Source organism: Nyctereutes procyonoides, unplaced genomic scaffold (genome assembly GCF_905146905.1).
Source record: "Nyctereutes procyonoides isolate TBG_1078 unplaced genomic scaffold, NYPRO_anot_genome, whole genome shotgun sequence".
Lineage (NCBI taxonomy): Eukaryota > Metazoa > Chordata > Mammalia > Carnivora > Canidae > Nyctereutes > Nyctereutes procyonoides.
Genome location: NW_026575052.1, coordinates 27,833,272 through 27,850,086, shown reverse-complemented (window position 1 = coordinate 27,850,086; position 16,815 = coordinate 27,833,272). Strand labels below are relative to the sequence as shown.

The window sequence follows — 16,815 nt, the reverse complement described above, 5'->3', positions numbered from 1 at the left end:
AGGGCGCTGAAAGGGAAAGAGGTCCAGAAACTGTATTTGAACAAATCATAGCTGAGAACGTTCCTAACTTGGAAAGGGAAATGGGCATTTAGATCCAGGAAATACAGAGATACCCCCCCAAATCAATAAAAACCATTCAACTCCTCGACATTTAATAGTGAAGCTTGTAAAATCCAAAGATAAAGAGAAGATCCTTAAAGCAGCAAGAGACAAGTAATATCTAACTTTTATGGGGAGAAATATTAAATTAACAGCAGTCCTCTCCACAGAGACCTGGCAGGCCAGGAATGGCTGGCAGGATATATTCAAGGTTCTATGAGAAAAATATACAGCCAAGAATACTTTATCTAGCAAGGCTCTCATTCAGAAAAGGAGAGATAAAGAGCTTTCAAGATAGGCAACAAACTGAAAGAATATGTGACCACCAAGCCAGTTCTGCAAGAAATACTAAGGGGGATTCTGTAATAGAAAGAGGAAGTCCAAGAAAACAATCCAGAAAAACCGTGACTGAATAGGCATTATGATGACACTAAATTCATATCCTTCAATAGTAACTCTGAATGTAAATCGGCATAATGACCCCATCAAAAGGCGCGAGGTTTCAGACTGGATGAAAAAGCAAGACCCATCTATTTGCTGTTTACAAGAGACTCATTTGAGACATAGGACACCTACAGCCTGAAAATAAAAGGTTGGAGGACCAAGTACCATTCAAATGATCCTCAGAAGAAAGCAGGGGTAGCCATCCTTATATCAGATAAAGTAAAGTTTATCCCCAAGACTATAGTAAAAGATAAAGAGGGACACTATATCATACTTAAAGGATCTATCCAACAAGATGACGTAACAATCATCAATATTGATGCCCTGAATGTGGGAACTGCAAAGTATATCAATCAATTAATAACCAAAGTTAAGACATACTTAGATAATCATACACTTATACTTGGTGACTTGAATGTAGCGCTTTCTACAATCGACAGATTTCTAAGCACAACATCTCCAAAGAAACAAGAGCTTTAAATGATACACTGTACCGATGAATTTCACAGATATTTACAGAACTTTACATCCAAACAGAACTGAATAAACATTCTTTTCAAGTGAACATAGAATCTTTTCCAGAATAGACCACATACTGGGTCACAAATCAGGTCTTAACCAATACCAAAAGATTGGGATCATCCCCTGCATACTATTGCACGATAATATTTGAAATTAGAACTAAATCACAAGAAGAACATTGGAAGGGTTTCAAACACGTGGAGGTTAACTACCATCCTGCTAAAAGATGTAAGGGTCAACCAGGAAACTAGAGAAGAATTAAAGAGATTCATGGAAACTAATGAGAATGAAGATAGAAGCATTCAAAATCGTTGGGATGCAGCAAAAGCAGTCCTGAGGGGGAAATACATCGCAATACAAGCATCCATTCAAAAACTGGAAAGAACTCAAATACAAAAGCTAACCTTACACATAAAGGAGATACAGAAAAAACAGCAAATGGACCCTACACCCAGCAGAAGAAAGGAGTTAATTAAGATTCGAGCAGAACTCAACGAAATTGAGACCAGAAAACTGTGAAACAGATCAACACAACCAGGAGTTGGTTCTTTGAAAGAATTAATAAGATAGATAAACCATTAGCCAGCCTTATTAAAAAGAAGAGAGAGAAGACTCAAATTAATAAAATCATGAATGAGAAAGGAGAGATCACTATCAACACCAAGGAAATACAAACGATTCTAAAAACATATTATGAACAGCTCTACGCCAATAAATTAGGCAATCTAGAAGAAATGGACGCATTCCTGGAAAGCCACAAACTACCAAAACAGGAACAGGAAGAAATAGAAATCCTAAACAGGCCAATAACCAGGGAGGAAATTGAAGCAGTCATCAAAAACCTCCGAAGACACAAAAGTCCAGGGCCAGATGGCTTCCCAGGGGAATTCTATCAAATGTTTAAAGAAGAAACCATACCTATTCTACTAAAGCTGTTTGGAAAGATAGAAAGAGATGGAGTACTTCCAAATTCATCTATTAGGCCAGCATCACCTTAATTCCAAAACCAGACAAAGACCCCACCTAAAAGGAGAATTACAGACCAATATCCCTGATGAACATGGATGCAAAAATTCTCAACAAGATACTAGCCAATAGGATCCAACAGTACAATAAGAAAATTATTCACCATGACAAAGTAGGATTTATCCCCGGGACACAGTCTGGTTCAACACCGTAAAACAATCAATTGATTCATCATATCAGCAAAAGCAAAACCAAGAACCATATGATCCTCTCATTAGATGCAGAGAAAGCATTTGACAAAATACAGCATCCATTCCTGATCAAAACTCTTCAGAGTGTAGGGATAGAGGGAACATTCCTCGACATCTTAAAAGCCATCTACGAAAAGCCCACAGCAAATATCATTCTCAATGGGGAAGCACTGGGAGCCTTTCTCCTAAGATCAGGAACAAGACAGGGATGTCCACTCTCACCACTGCTATTCAACATAGTACTGGAAGTCCTAGCCTCAGCAATCAGATAACAAAAAGACATTAAAGGCATTCAAATTGGCAAAGAAGAAGTCAAACTCTCCCTCTTCGCCGATGACATGATACTCTACATAGAAAACCCAAAAGCCTCCACCCCAAGATTGCTAGAACTCATACAGCAATTTGTTAGCGTGGCACGATACAAAATCAATGCGCAGAAGTCAGGGGCATTTCTATACACTAACAATGAGACTGAAGAAAGAGAAATTAAGGAGTCAATCCCATTTACAATGGCACCCAAAAAGCATAAGATACCTAGGAATAAACCTAACCAAAGAGGTAAAGGATCTATACCCTAAAAACTATAGAAAACTTCTGAAAAAAATTGAAGAAGACACAAAGAGATGTAAAAATATTCCATGCTGCTCATGGATTGGCAGTTTTAATATTGTGAAAATGTCAATGTTACCCAGGGTAATTTACACGTTTAATGCAATCCCTATCAAAACACCATGGACTTTCTTCAGAGAGTTAGAACAAATTATTTTAAGATTTGTGTGGAATCAGAAAAGACCCCGAATAGCCAGGGGAATTTTAAAAAAGAAAACCATAGCTTGGGGCATCACAATGCCAGATTTCAGGTTGTACTACAAACAAAGCTGTGGTCATCAAGACAGTGTGGTACTGGCACAAAAACAGACACATAGATCAAAGGAACAGAATAGAGAACCCAGAAGTGGACCCTGAACTTTACGGTTAACTAATATTCGATAAAGGAGGAAAGACTATCCATTGGAAGAAAGACAGTCTCTTTAATAAATGGTGCTGGGAAAATTGGACATCCACATGCAGAAGAATGAAACTAGACCACTCTCTTGCACCATACACAAAGATAAACTCAAAATGGATGAAAGATCTAAATGTGAGACAAGATTCCATCAAAATCCTAGAGGAGAACTCAGGCAACACCCTTTTTGAACTTGGCCACAGTAACTTCTTGCAAGATACATCCAAGAAGGCAAAAGAAACAAAAGCAAAAATGAACTATTGGGACTTCATCAAGATAAGAAGTTTTTGCACAGCAAAGGATACAGTCAACAACTAAAAGACAACCTACAGAATGGGAGAAGATATTTGCAAATGACATATCAGATAAAGGGCTAGTTTCCAAGATCTATAAAGAACTTATTAAACTCAACACCAAAGAAACTAACAATCCAGTCATGAAATGGGCAAAAGACATGAACAGAAATCTCACAGAGGAAGACATAGACATGGCCAACATGCACATGAGAAAATGCTCTGCATCACTTGCCATCAGGGACATACAAATCAAAACCGCAATGAGATACTACCTCACACCAATGAGAATGGGGAAAATTAACAAGGCAGAAAACCACAAATGTTGGAGAGGATGCGGAGAAAAGGGAACCCTCTTACACTGTTGGTGGAAATGTGAACTGGTGCAGCCACTCTGGAAAACTGTGTGGAGGTTCCTCAAAGAGTTAAAAATAGACCTGCCCTATGACCCAGCAATTGCACTGTTGGGGATTTACCCCAAAGATTCAGATGCAATGAAACGCTGAGAAATCTGCACCCAGATGTTTCTAGCCGCAGTGTCCACAATAGCCAAACTGTGGAAGGAGCCTCGGTGTCCATCGAAAGATGAATGGATAAAGAAGATGTGGTTTATGTATACAATGGAATATTACTCAGCCATTAGAAATGACAAATACCCACCATTTGCTTCAACTTGGATGGAACTGGAGGGTATTATGCTGAGTGAAGTAAGTCAATTGGAGAAGGACAGTGTATGTTCTCATTCATTTGGGGAATATAAATAATAGTGAAAGGGAATACAAGGGAAGGGAGAAGAAATGTGTGGGAAATATCAGAAAGCGAGACAGAACATAAAGACTCCTAATTCTGGGAATCGAACTAGGGGTGGTGGAAGGGGAGGAGGGTGGGGGGTGGGGGTGAATGGGTGACGGGCACTGAGGGGGCACTTGACGGGATGAGCACTGGGTGTTATTCTGTATGTTGGTAAATTGAACACCAATAAAAAAATTATTATAAAAAAAACAAACAATTACTTAGGGGAGCCTGGGTGATTCCATTAGATTAGCATCTACCTTCGGCTCAGGTCATGATCTCAGGGTCTTGGCACTAAGCTCCCAAGTCTGGCTCCCTCCTCAGCAGGGAGTCTGCTTCTCCCTCTCTGTGTGCCCCTCCCCTCCCCACTCCAACCCCATGTGTGCACTTCTCTCTCTCAAATCAATAGTCTAAACACACACACACAAACACACACACACACACACACACACTAAAGAATACCAGTTGGCAGAAACCAGGGAAAAAGAATGAAAATATCACACTCAAAATAATAAATCACACTCATTTTACCATAATGAAAAAGTACAAGGAGGGCTTCAGTTAAACGCAAAATCAAAGTCGATGTTGGCAGCAATAAAAAGCATGATTCGTGCTACAGAAAATCAGTGATGCAGAGGATGAACCCTTGAGTGGCTACCCCACAGTAGAGTGAATGTATAAAAAATGAAAATTATGGAAAAGAAAACAGTCCTAAGTGACCAGAGAAGGCAGTGTTAACTAATGGGAAACCATTAGTTCCTCAAAAGGAAGAGAGAAGAGATGGAACCCAGCCAATTACCAAAAGTAACAGAAAACAAAAAACTTCCTCAGCTGAAGAAATTAACTGTGTATAGAGTTTATCATAATCCTGGAAAACCAACTAAGAAACTGACACAGGCATTTCAAGGTGATAATGGAAAAAGGACAGAAAGCTGCAGTAGGAACCTAAAACAACAGAACTGGAAATAAGGCTTAGATTACAACATATGTTGTGCTACAGGAGAACAGATACACAGCAGGGCCACAGTCACTCGACGGTGTGCTTCAACAGCTCCTCCAACACGAGGAGCTTCTGGTACAAGTAACCACAGGATGAATCTCAAAAACATGTGAAGCGCAGGAAGCCAGACACAGAAAAATGTATGAATCCATTCAAACACAGTAAGACCCATAACTTAATTAGGATGATACAAATCAGAAAGTGAGTGGTAGAGAGGGGGCGGGGAAGCAAGAGAACTGACATGAAAATGGCAAAGGACTGTGAATGTGGGGGGGGGGGATGTATGTGTTCTATAGATCTTAGGTGGTGGTTTTAAATAGGTATATAAGTGTCATAAAAGCACTGAATGAAACGACAAAGATCTGTGTATGTCACTGCATGTTAATTATATCAGTAAAAATCTAACAATACATACTGTGAAAGCCTAAAATTGGGTTAAGAGTGAGCCAGAAACCTGACAGTAAGCATGCTAGTAGTTTAAGCCACACCCCAAAATGATTCACAGATTAATCTACAGGCCAGAGACTGATGGAGACATCTCTACTAGTATTTGCTTTAGTGGCTAGAGCAGCAAAACACATATGCTGAGCAACTCAGCAACATCTCATCATTCTCCTTTCATCCTCCCCAGTGTTTTTGATTCAGAGCACACTTACCCTCTTCTAAACTGGCCATTTCCCATTATGTCCTGTGGTTTTGCCCCACACTAAGAGGTGTGGGTGCAGGTGCTTGACTAGCTTATGAATTCCAAGGTCGCTTCAGAAAGATTACACATAATGCCCTCATTCAAAATATCTGAACATATACCAAATTCATGAGATACTTCAGTTTCCTCTAACACATAATAGATAATTTTCTTAGAAGTGCACACAAGCACACGCATGCACGCGTGCAACACACACACACACACACACAATCAGGTGGGTCCAAGAGGAAGGCCAGCCAGCCAGCATTCTGTCTCTGACCAAGGGCAGTATGGAGAAAACAATAATAAGGGAAGGTTTTATATAAGAGTACTTACACATTTCATTCAATGCCTTCATATACATTTTTTAAAAATACCAAAACCACAGAAAATAAGAAAAAACTGGAAAGTACCAAGGAGCAAAGAACACTGCAGAAAACACTGCAAGGAATGCAGAGATTAAATTGGGAAATGCAAACAAGATAAAAGCAATAAAGAGGCAGATCACTGTGGTGATGCTGAAGTTCTGTATCTCTGATTTTTGCATGGCAGTTACATGAATTCACACCTGTGATAGCACGGTACCCAGGACAAGTTCCTGGTGATGACACCATGGTATCATGATGGGAGATGTAACCGCTAGGGGAAATGGTAATCCCTCTATAAGATCTTTATAACCTCCTGTGGATCTATAATTTTTTCCAAAATAATAAGATCTTAATGGATTACAGAGACAATAAGTGCCAAAGTCAAGCAAAATAGATCCCACATATGCATCACCCAGGTTCTGGGGGTTGAAGCAAATTGTCCTTAATAAATAAATTGCTTGAGTCTACATACGGAAGAGTAACCACGAAGAGTCAACAAGAGATACAGCCTAATCAAACTAAAGTACACTTGAAGGAGAGAGCATCTTTGGCAGAAGCTTACAAGAAAAAAAATCAAGTCAATTGTGAGGAAGGAAAAACTGAGGTGCCTCAGATTTCCCTGCTACGTTCCACAGAAAGAGGAAAGCTATCCCTACAAAATAAAAATATAAGGGATGAAAGCAGAAGCAGACAATTTGAAACACACCCTGCTATGCTTTCATTATCAAAGCCACAGGTTAACTGTGGAACATGAAAGAGCCTAGTGAGTACTGTTCCCTCTGTTCTCTGAGCAAAAGACCAGAGTACATTCTTTAGTCTGTTGGGCCGGGGGGCGGGGGGGGGCACCTGATGGCTAGTTAAGAATATATTTAATGACGTAATAAGAACTAAACAAGTGAAGGATATGGTGATCATTCAAAATGCAAATGAAATGCCAATGTAGGAATTATGAAACAAAAAAAGAAAAAGGTGGAAAGGAAAAGAACATGAGAATAACCTCCCTAATTGTGTTCTTGGTCAAAGATGCTATTATGGGTTGAGCTGTATTTCCAAGAAAACAAATGTTTAAGTATTAAGACCCAATACTTCAGAACATGACTATATTTGGAAATGGGATCCCCGCAGATGTAATTAGTTAAAATAGGATCATAGTGGAATAGGCTGGGCCCTTAATCCAATGTGAATGCAGAGTCAGATATTAGAGTAATTCATCAACAAACCAATGGGTGCCTAGGAATACCAGAAGCTGGAAGATGTAAGGAAGGTTTCTCCTGTAAAAGCTTCAGTTGAAAGGCTTTATTGTAAGTAATCTCTACACCCCACAAGGAGTTAGACTTCACAGCCCTCAAATCAAGATTTAAGGGCTCTCCCAACTGAGCCAGCCAGGCATCCCCTTCCCTAAAAGCTTCAGGGAGAACATGGCCCTGAACTTCTAGCCTACAGAGTGTGAGGCAATAACTTTCTGTTGTGTTAAGCTGCCTAGTTTGGGACACCTGGTTATGGCAGCCATGGGAAACTAATAAACTTGGGACTCAAAGAATATCATTTAAAAACTGGCAAAGCAAGTGTCAGAAGCAGAAGCCTATTGGACAGCACAAAGATAAATGCTCAGATAACTTTACAGACAAATATGAGAGGGGAGACCAAGAAAAATCAGGAGATGACATCAGTCATGACAAGTCAAGGATAGATAACCTTCAAATTTTGTTGGGCTATATGAATTTTAATGTCTTACATAAACTGTTGAGACAGGGCTGTGCATATGAAAAAGTGTTAAGATGAGGTATCTAAGTGTCACTGAAACAGGAAAGAATTTTAGCCCTCTACTAAGAGTTTTGGCTTACCCATACCACTTCAGACAAATATGCAAAACTCCAATGGCAACTAGGGAACAACTTACTAGGTAACTTTTAAATTAGATTGAATTTCAACCTTTTTCTAATTACTGAACATTTTTGATAATGTCACTGTTTAGGTAAGTTTTCCTATTTATAAAAATCTTCCAATAGGGAAACATACAAAAGATCTTTTATAAAGCCATAAAAGGGGCACCTAGGGAACTCAGCTGGTGTCTGACTCTTGATTTTGGTTCAGGTCATGATCTCAGGGTTGTGAGACTGAGCCCCACAACAAGCTCTACGTGGGGCACAGAGACTGCTTAAGATTCTCTCTCCCTCCCTGCCTGCTTTAAAAGAAAAAAAAACATGAAAGACAAATTGGGAAATTTAATAATAAACTTTCCATATGGCAAAAAATACAAGCATTGTAAAACCAAAAAAAATTTTTTTCTTAAGACTAGGAACTATAACTCCTTCTTTAAAAATGGCTATTCATTCTCCCTAATACATCAAGAGTTCCAAGAAATGGAGGCCAAAAAAAGAGTAAAAATCCATGAAAAACAAGGAGCAACAAACATGGATAATCATAGCAAATACGGAGAAAATCATGCTCACAATCACAGCCCAACAATTTGAATTAAAGTTATACCGAGATACTATTTCATTGCCTACCAAAATGTCAACCACCCAAAAGATTTATATATCTTCAAACCATCCAAAACCTTTTATAAACCGAGGGCATAGGAAAACAGGCCCTCTCTAAAACTGTTGTAGGAAAACTAAGTAAGTACCTTTATGGAGTGGTTGTACTAATTTAATATGAACATGAATACAAATACTCTTTGATCCAAAAATCTCATTTCTGAGAACTTGCCCTACAGACCAATTTCACATGACCAAAATGAGGATAATACAAATGAAGCTGTAATAAGTAACCTTATATAGCCAAACATCCACAGTAAGGATATATATTCATACTTGGTTATGCATGCATAAGGAAACTCTAGGATACCTGAGAAACTAATAACAGCAGTTCCCTGGTGGGAAGGGATTCGGGAACAAGCAGACAAGGGACAGAGTAACGAAGGAAAATACACACAGGTGCACGAGTGCATCTACACGCAAATACACATGTAGACATTTCATAAAGCAATGAATTTACACTGTTCAAAAGGTACACACGCATATACCTATATGTGTAGACAATTTTCAAATAATGCAAATTATGGCCAATTAAAATATGACACTTTAAAAAGTCCTTATAACTTGATGGTTAAATTAGTTTACAGCTTCAGTTAAAATCTATGAAGTATCAGTATTCTTCTAGTATTTACCAATCTCAAGGCTTAAAACCTCAAATTAATACTACAAGATTAAAAAAATCTAAACCTTTAAGCTATTTCAAATGCTGATAAGACAACAGCGAGACGGATATTCTCATACACTGAGGTGAGAACATGAGTCTTTAAGACCTATTTAGAAAATAATGTGCTAATAATTTCACCTCTAGGTATCTAGCCTTAGGAAGTCAGATGAAACATTAAAAAAAATTTATAGGCAAAGCTGTTCATCTCAAATGGCAAAACAGACAATAAATAAACTAAAATGGCAAAACGTAAGAAAATATAGTATCAACCCCTACTCACCAGGGGCATCAAATAATCCATGTCTGATTCACGATATAGACTGTAACATTATTACTTTTCTTAAATACAGTCATTATAATAAGTGAAAATAAGAAACTATAAAAATTTGCAGAGAAAAAATGGCTTGAAACAAATTCAAAAAAATATTTGCAATGGTTACTTTTGAGAAGTGAACCTATAAGTGATATTTTTCTTCTCTACACTTTTTCCAATTTTCTTATACTGAACACGTATTTTTATTAAAGAAAAAAAGAAAGGTAAGTACCTACCCTCATAAACTTGTTCCAGAAATTTCACTAGGAGAATGATTCAGTGGAGAAGAGGAAGATCTGAAGCTACCTTCCTCAGCCATGTCCACCATATTCAGGAGAGTGATTTTGCAAACCTATCAGAAAAGTGTAATTTTTCAATGAGAACAACAACACAATCACTTCTAATTCTATGAACATGAACAATTACTTCAACACTTACCAACATTCTTAGGTGCAACTATGCAATGTTTTCCAATGAAAGTCACATGTTTTTCACTGTTGCTTGCTTCACTAGCACATTCATTTCCCTCTGATTTTCTTCATTATTTGGTATTTTTTCACTCTTTTCTGACAGCCAAACAGATGCTAGGCCGAGATTCTTTACTAATGAATCACTATCAGATTTTGGAGTGGATACCGATGGGGCTGTTACACGGTTACCAATATCTGTTAATTTGGTGTCAATAGGATAGGGCTTCATGTCAACTACCATATGTTCACTCTCTTTTCTATTTGTAAAAATTGAACATGGAAAGTTTTTTCTAAATGATTCCTGATTCTCACTCTTCCATTTTCACCATAAAAAGTAAATACTATATTTTCTTCTGGGTTCCCCTAAGGTTTTATTAGTAGCACCCAAGTCCACTGTATGGATGTTTTGTGTAGTCTGTTCTTTTGGCAAAGATAAATCCCAAATATCAGATGTACTACTGGCTCTTGAAAAGTCTTCCAGTCCACATTCATATCTACTAACTTCTGTTCTGGTAAGGTATTTCACCATATCAAACATGCTGGAGCCACTACTTTTTCCTATACAACTAGGCAAGAAATGAGACTCAGCGGAATAGTCCTTCTGTTCATTATCCTCCTGAAAAGTCGTCTCTCTAGTTTCATTTGAAAGTGCTTTGATCATGGCCGGAAGTTGGGAAGGATCAGTACTCACTGATGCATCTGCAATGGCTGAAGCAATGGTGCTTATCCTACGTACAGAATCACCACCAGTAGGTAGCTTGTGTTTTGTCTCTTTCGGGTTTACTACCCATGAAGAAATTATCCTAGAAAGAAAATTCACATCAGATAATTTTACTCAATTCCATGGACATGTACATATTAGTGTAATCTTTAGACATTACATAAAATTTCCCAGCAGCTAAAAGTTAATGGCATACCGATAAAATACCCTCATTAAATAAAGGACACTTGGTATCAACTTTAATGATATAGTACTGGGTTATTCAGAATTGGATTATCAAGTAAACAAAAATCTTCAGGCGTTAAAGAGATGATAAAGAGGAGTAAAAATTGAACCAGACAGTAATTTAAAGCAAAAAATTGGGGCGCCTGGGTAGCTCAGTTGGTTAAGTGCCCAAAGGTGGCTCAGTTCATCATCCCAGGGTCCTAGGACCTAGCCTTGCATTGAATTCCCTGCAAAGGGAGGAATCTGCTTCTCCCTCTCCCTCTGACATTCCCCTTGGTTGGGCCCTTTCTCTTTCTCTCTCCCTGTCAAAAATTAAAAAATGAAACAGAAACTTAAGATACTGAAATTGAGAATCCATTGAGCCATTGTGATTCCAAGTATAATTCTTGGTAATTTCATTCAATTGTTAGAATGATTTATAAACCAGACATAAATAGGAACCATGGATAAACAACTGAAATGGAACCAAAAGCAAAGAAACATAAACCTATCTAATAGTTAAAAATCCAAGGTAAGACTTCTTTTTTTTTTTTTTTTTGGGTGCAAAAAGGTGGTTTTTTAAAGTGCAGAAGCAGGATCCGAGGGCGGGAAGGGCTGCCCCGGGGTCCCCAGAGCGCCCATCACAGACTCTCAGGCTGGGGCGGGGTGAGGGCCAGCACAGGCCTCCCAGGTGCTTGGAAGCAAGGTCTCCGGGCCCTGAGGGGGCTGCCTGTTGTTGGGAGAAGCTCTTTGTTAGCCTGAGTCAGGAGACCCTTCGGGTGTGTATCTGCCATACTCAGGGTTTAGAGACACAGGAAGTTTCCAAAGGAATTTTTTTTAATTTTTTTTTTAATTTTTATTTATTTATGATAGTCACAGAGAGAGAGAGAGAGAGAGAGAGAGAGAGAGAGAGAGGCAGAGACATAGGCAGAGGGAGAAGCAGGCTCCATGCACCGGGAACCCGATATGGGATTCGATCCCGGGTCTCCAGGATCGCGCCCTGGGCCAAAGGCAGGCGTCAAACCGCTGCGCCACCCAGGGATCCCGGAATTTTTATTTTTTTAATTTTTATTTATTTATATTTTTTTTCCAAAGGAATTTTTATATGTTCAAGTAGACTCCCAGGGGCCTGGGGTTGGGCTGGAATTGCCGGCAGCCCTCGCAGGGTGCTACCACCGAGGCAGCTGAGCTCCGAAGGGAAGATCCCTGCCTGTTTTGGGGACGAATCAGTGCACTGGAGGCAGTGAGGACATTTCATTGCTCTTCTGCCTTTGTTTCCCACATCATTCTCCCCTGAACAGCTTTGACCCTTAAATCTTTGAGCTTGCCGAGGCTGAAAGGTCTGGTCTTCTGTAACTTCCGCTCCTGCACGGGGTCGTTGGGGGCCCCATCTGTGGTCAAGGCGGGGCAGCAGGGCCCACACCTGTAGGAGTTGCGAGAGGCTGGGGAGACCGCATGTGTGGTCCAAAGGAATCTTGGCTGGAAGTCCTGGCAGCAAAAGGTGTCTCCAGGGGGTGGGACCTGTAATACCTGTGGATTTGGGGGAGTTCCTTTTCACGAGGTCCCCAAAGCATCCTGAGTTTCCTGCACCTGCCAAGAAGTGACAGTCTTTACTCACTGGTGAGGCTGCTGGGAACTCTCACCAGGCATCGGGCCAGCAGTTCCAAGGGGCTTTGTGGCGGCAGGTTTCATAAGTCAGCCTTAGTCCTTAGAGCTGTTAGGTCATATCTGAGTTTCATAAATCCAACCTTAGTTCTTCAAAGCTGTTAGGTCATATCTGAGTTTCATAAATCCAACCTTAGTTCTTCAAAGCTGTTTGGCCATATCCGAGTTTCATAAATCCAACCTTAGTTCCTCAAAGGTGTTTGGTCATATCTGAGTTTCACAAATTCAACCTTAGTCCTTAGAGCGGTTTGGTCATACCTGAATCTATGCATGTCCCTCAAATACGATTTTCCACTCAAAGTCTTGGTAAAATAACCAATGTTTCCAGTGATGTCCTGTCACAAGGAGAACAGATTCTTATTGAACTTATGCAAATGACCATGGTTGCCATGGAAGAAAGAATACTCTCGGACACCTCTTGAATTTCAGAAGGTCCAGGTACAGAGAATAGTGAAATGTGTCAGTTTGTTCACAAATGCATATTTTATCATGTTTCTGTAAAGTCATAGATATCGTAAGAGAAATTTCCTTAATAGGGTCCTGGGGGTCGGGCTGCATAGCCTGTTGCTCTCAGCACAGTGCTAACACCGAGGCGGCTGAGCTCTAGGGGAACGTCACTCGTCACTCGGTCTGTTTCCAGGACGCGTCTGCCAATGGGCTGGGCTCCTGGTGGTCACCCCCAACCTGAGAACCTTTGGTGGGTGTAGGGGTCAAGCAGGCTGCAGTGAGGGGGTGTCCACTGCCACCCGCAAGCTTGCCGGCACTCGCCAGCCCCTCTTGGGTGCCTCCCCCTGTCCCCCTGAATCCATTTCTTCTGCCTTTTCCTAAGAGGCTCCCATCTTCCCATCTCACCCCCTACCAATGAGCGCAGCTAAGGGGCCTCCAGAAAAACCGAACAAGGTGAAAACCCGGGGTCCCTCCCTGAGGAAGACAGGGTACTCGGCCCTTTCCGACGAGCGCCCGTGGGGACACTAGGCAGGCTCTGTCCACAGGAGACATCCTCACATGCTGAGCACAGCAGAGCAGCCCCCCCCCCACAGCCGGCCTGCCCCGCCGCCCCTCTGCCCCAGCGTCCGGGGCTGCGGGGTGACAGCCTGGGGGCGGGGGGGGGCAGCTCTCTGGGGGCCTGAGTCCTGCCTGCAACTGCCTTGTCGGCCCTAGGTCTTCCGTCCATCTGTGTTCTGCTCACTTATCAGCTCTCCTCCATCCCACCCGGGTCCCCGCCAGCAGGCGACCAAGGTAAGACTTCTATCTCCAGTAATAGCAGACTAAGCAATGCAAACTAACTCTGGCTGAGAGCAATTAGAGCTGGATAGAATATCGAGAAGCAACTCTTAGACGGCATTGCAGAGCTAAAAAATGAAAAAAAAAAAAAAAAACCACTGGGCCAAATCCAAGACAAGAAACGATACAAGTACTGAGGAGGCTATTCCCTGGGGGGGGGGGGGGATCTGTTGCTTCAAGATGATGCTGTGGATAAGACTTGAAGAAGAAATTCAGCAAAGCTATTCCTATGGGAGTGAGGGTATAAAAACAGAGTTCCGTGCCCAAAAATGATTAGTGGTAAGGAATAGCCGGGGCAAACACCCATGCTTTCAGATGAGACCACAAAGGGCTTACACACCCTCAGAGAAAAGCAAAACCAAAATTAGGCTGCCCCTCAGAAGGACAGAGGGCCAGTTCCAATCACCTTCAATCCAAGAACTGGACTGAAGAGATCTGAGACTGCTAGTATTCCTCATTCATGTTAGAAGCAAACAGAAGTCCTGTCTGGAAGATTGTACATCCCATGGCCTCAAATTATTTCAGGGACTTTTCATGTAGAAGTCTACCCCTCCATTCATGAAAGACACATGGCATTCCAAGATAATGTGGCCCAAATCCCAGAGAAACAGACTCATGAGGGATATACAGGAATGAAGTCATCAGAACCCAATATACATCTAAATCTAAAATAAGTATCTAAAACATAAAACGTAAAACATACTTAAGTAAATAAAAGACAATAATGAGAATCAGAGGACTAGAAATTATTAAAAAGAATTAAATGTAAATCATATAATCCAAACTTACAGGAAACACAGTAAGAATCTAGTGGATGGGTTTCATAACAAACTGGATCCAACTGGAAAAAGAATGAGACTCATATGTCTGAAAAAAAATCCAGAATAAACTATGAAAGAGAAAGTAACAGAAAATACACAACAGAACAGAGGAACCAGAAAAAAAGCTACACTGAGAAGAGTTCGCGCTTCTATCAAGGTAGGAAGACGGTGGAAAAAGAAATAAAGAAACAAAAGGCCTCCGAGGGGGAGGGGCCCCGCGAGGAGCCGGGCTGAGGCCGGGGCGAGTGTCCCCAGGACAGGAGAGCCCCGTCCCAGAGAAGCAGGAGCTGCACCAACCTTCCCGGGCGGAAAGGGGCCTGCAGGGAGTTAGAGCAGGACCCAGGAGGGCGGGGATGCCCTCGGGCTCCCTGGGACACTACCAGACACCTGTGCGCCGAGCGCCGAGCTCCCTAAGGGCTGCAGCGCGCAGGGCGGCCCGGAGCAGCTCGGAGGGGCTCGGGCGTCGGCTCCGCGGAGGGGGCTGCGTGGCAACTCAGAGGGGCTCAAGCGGCTCCGCAGAGCGGCGGCTGCGCGACCGGGAGCGCGAATCCAACAGCGCAGGCCCCGGAGCACAAGGCGCCGGGACACAGCCCAGGATCCGGCCTCCCCCCGGGACAGCCAGGGGCCGGGAGGGCCCAGGACAGCAAGGACACTCCTGCCCCGAGCTGAGCAGATCAGCGGCCCCGCCCCGGAGCCTCCAGGCCCTGCGGACGGAGAGCCCCGTAGTTCCTGCGGGGGCTGAATATAGGCTTCCAGAGCTGCCATAGCCACTGTGGCTGTTCCTCCTGGGGCCTCACGGGGTAAACAACCCCCGCTGAGCCCTGCAGCAGGCAGGGGCAGAGCAGCCTCCCCCAAGTGCTAACACCTGAAAATCAGCACAGCAGGCCCCTCCCCAGAAGACCAGCTAGACGGACCAGTTCCAGGGTAAGTCAAGGGACTTAAAGTCTACAACATCAGAAGATACTCCCCCGTGTTTTTTGTTTTGTTTTCTTTTTTCTTTTCTATTTGATTTCTGATTGCTTCCCCCACCCCACCCCTTTTTTTCACCTTTCTTTCTTTTTCTTTCTCTTTTTCTTCTCTTTTTTTCCTCTTTTTCTTCTTTTTCTTTTTTCTTTTTCTCTTTTCTTTCCTTCTCTCTCTTTCTCTCCTTTTCCCAATACAACTTGTTTTTGGCCACTCTGCACTGAGAAAAATGACTAGAAGGAAAACCTCACCTCAAAAGAAAGAATCAGAAACAGCCCTCTCTCCCACAGAGTTACAAAATCTGGATTACAATTCAATGTCAGAAAGCCAATTCAGAAGCACTATTCTACAGCTACTGGTGGCTCTAGAAAAAAGCATTAAGGACTCACGAGACTTCATGGCTGCAGAATTTAGATCCAATCAGGCAAAAATTAAAAATCAATTGAATGAGATGCAATCCAAACTAGAAGTCCTAACGACGAGGGTTAACGAGGTGGAAGAACGAGTGAGTGACATAGAAGACAAGTTAATGGCAAAGAGGGAAACTGAGGAAAAAGAGACAGGCAATTAAAAGACCATGAAGACAGATTAAGGGAAATAAATGACAGCCTAAGGAAGGAAAAACCTACATTTAATTGGGGTTCCCGAGGGCGCCGAAAGGGCCAGAGGGCCAGAATATGTATTTGAACAAATCCTAGCTGAAAACTTTCCCAATCTGGGAAGGGAAACAGGCATTCAGATCCA

At 41.8% G+C, this 16,815-nt stretch overlaps 1 long non-coding RNA gene across 3 annotated transcripts in view; it reads right to left on the bottom strand.

Moving 5' to 3' along the window:
• LOC129513609 (uncharacterized) overlaps positions 1–16,815 on the bottom strand; it is a 44,944-nt gene that overhangs the window by 17,235 nt on the left and 10,894 nt on the right. For 2 of the 3 annotated variants that reach the window (XR_008665267.1, XR_008665269.1), the window contains exons 2-3: positions 10,382–11,216; positions 10,180–10,295 (exon numbers count right to left, since the gene is read on the bottom strand). This is a non-coding gene — a long non-coding RNA (uncharacterized LOC129513609). The remainder of the gene's footprint in view (positions 1–10,179; positions 10,296–10,381; positions 11,217–16,815) is intronic. The other variant, XR_008665268.1, reaches the window with a different exon arrangement.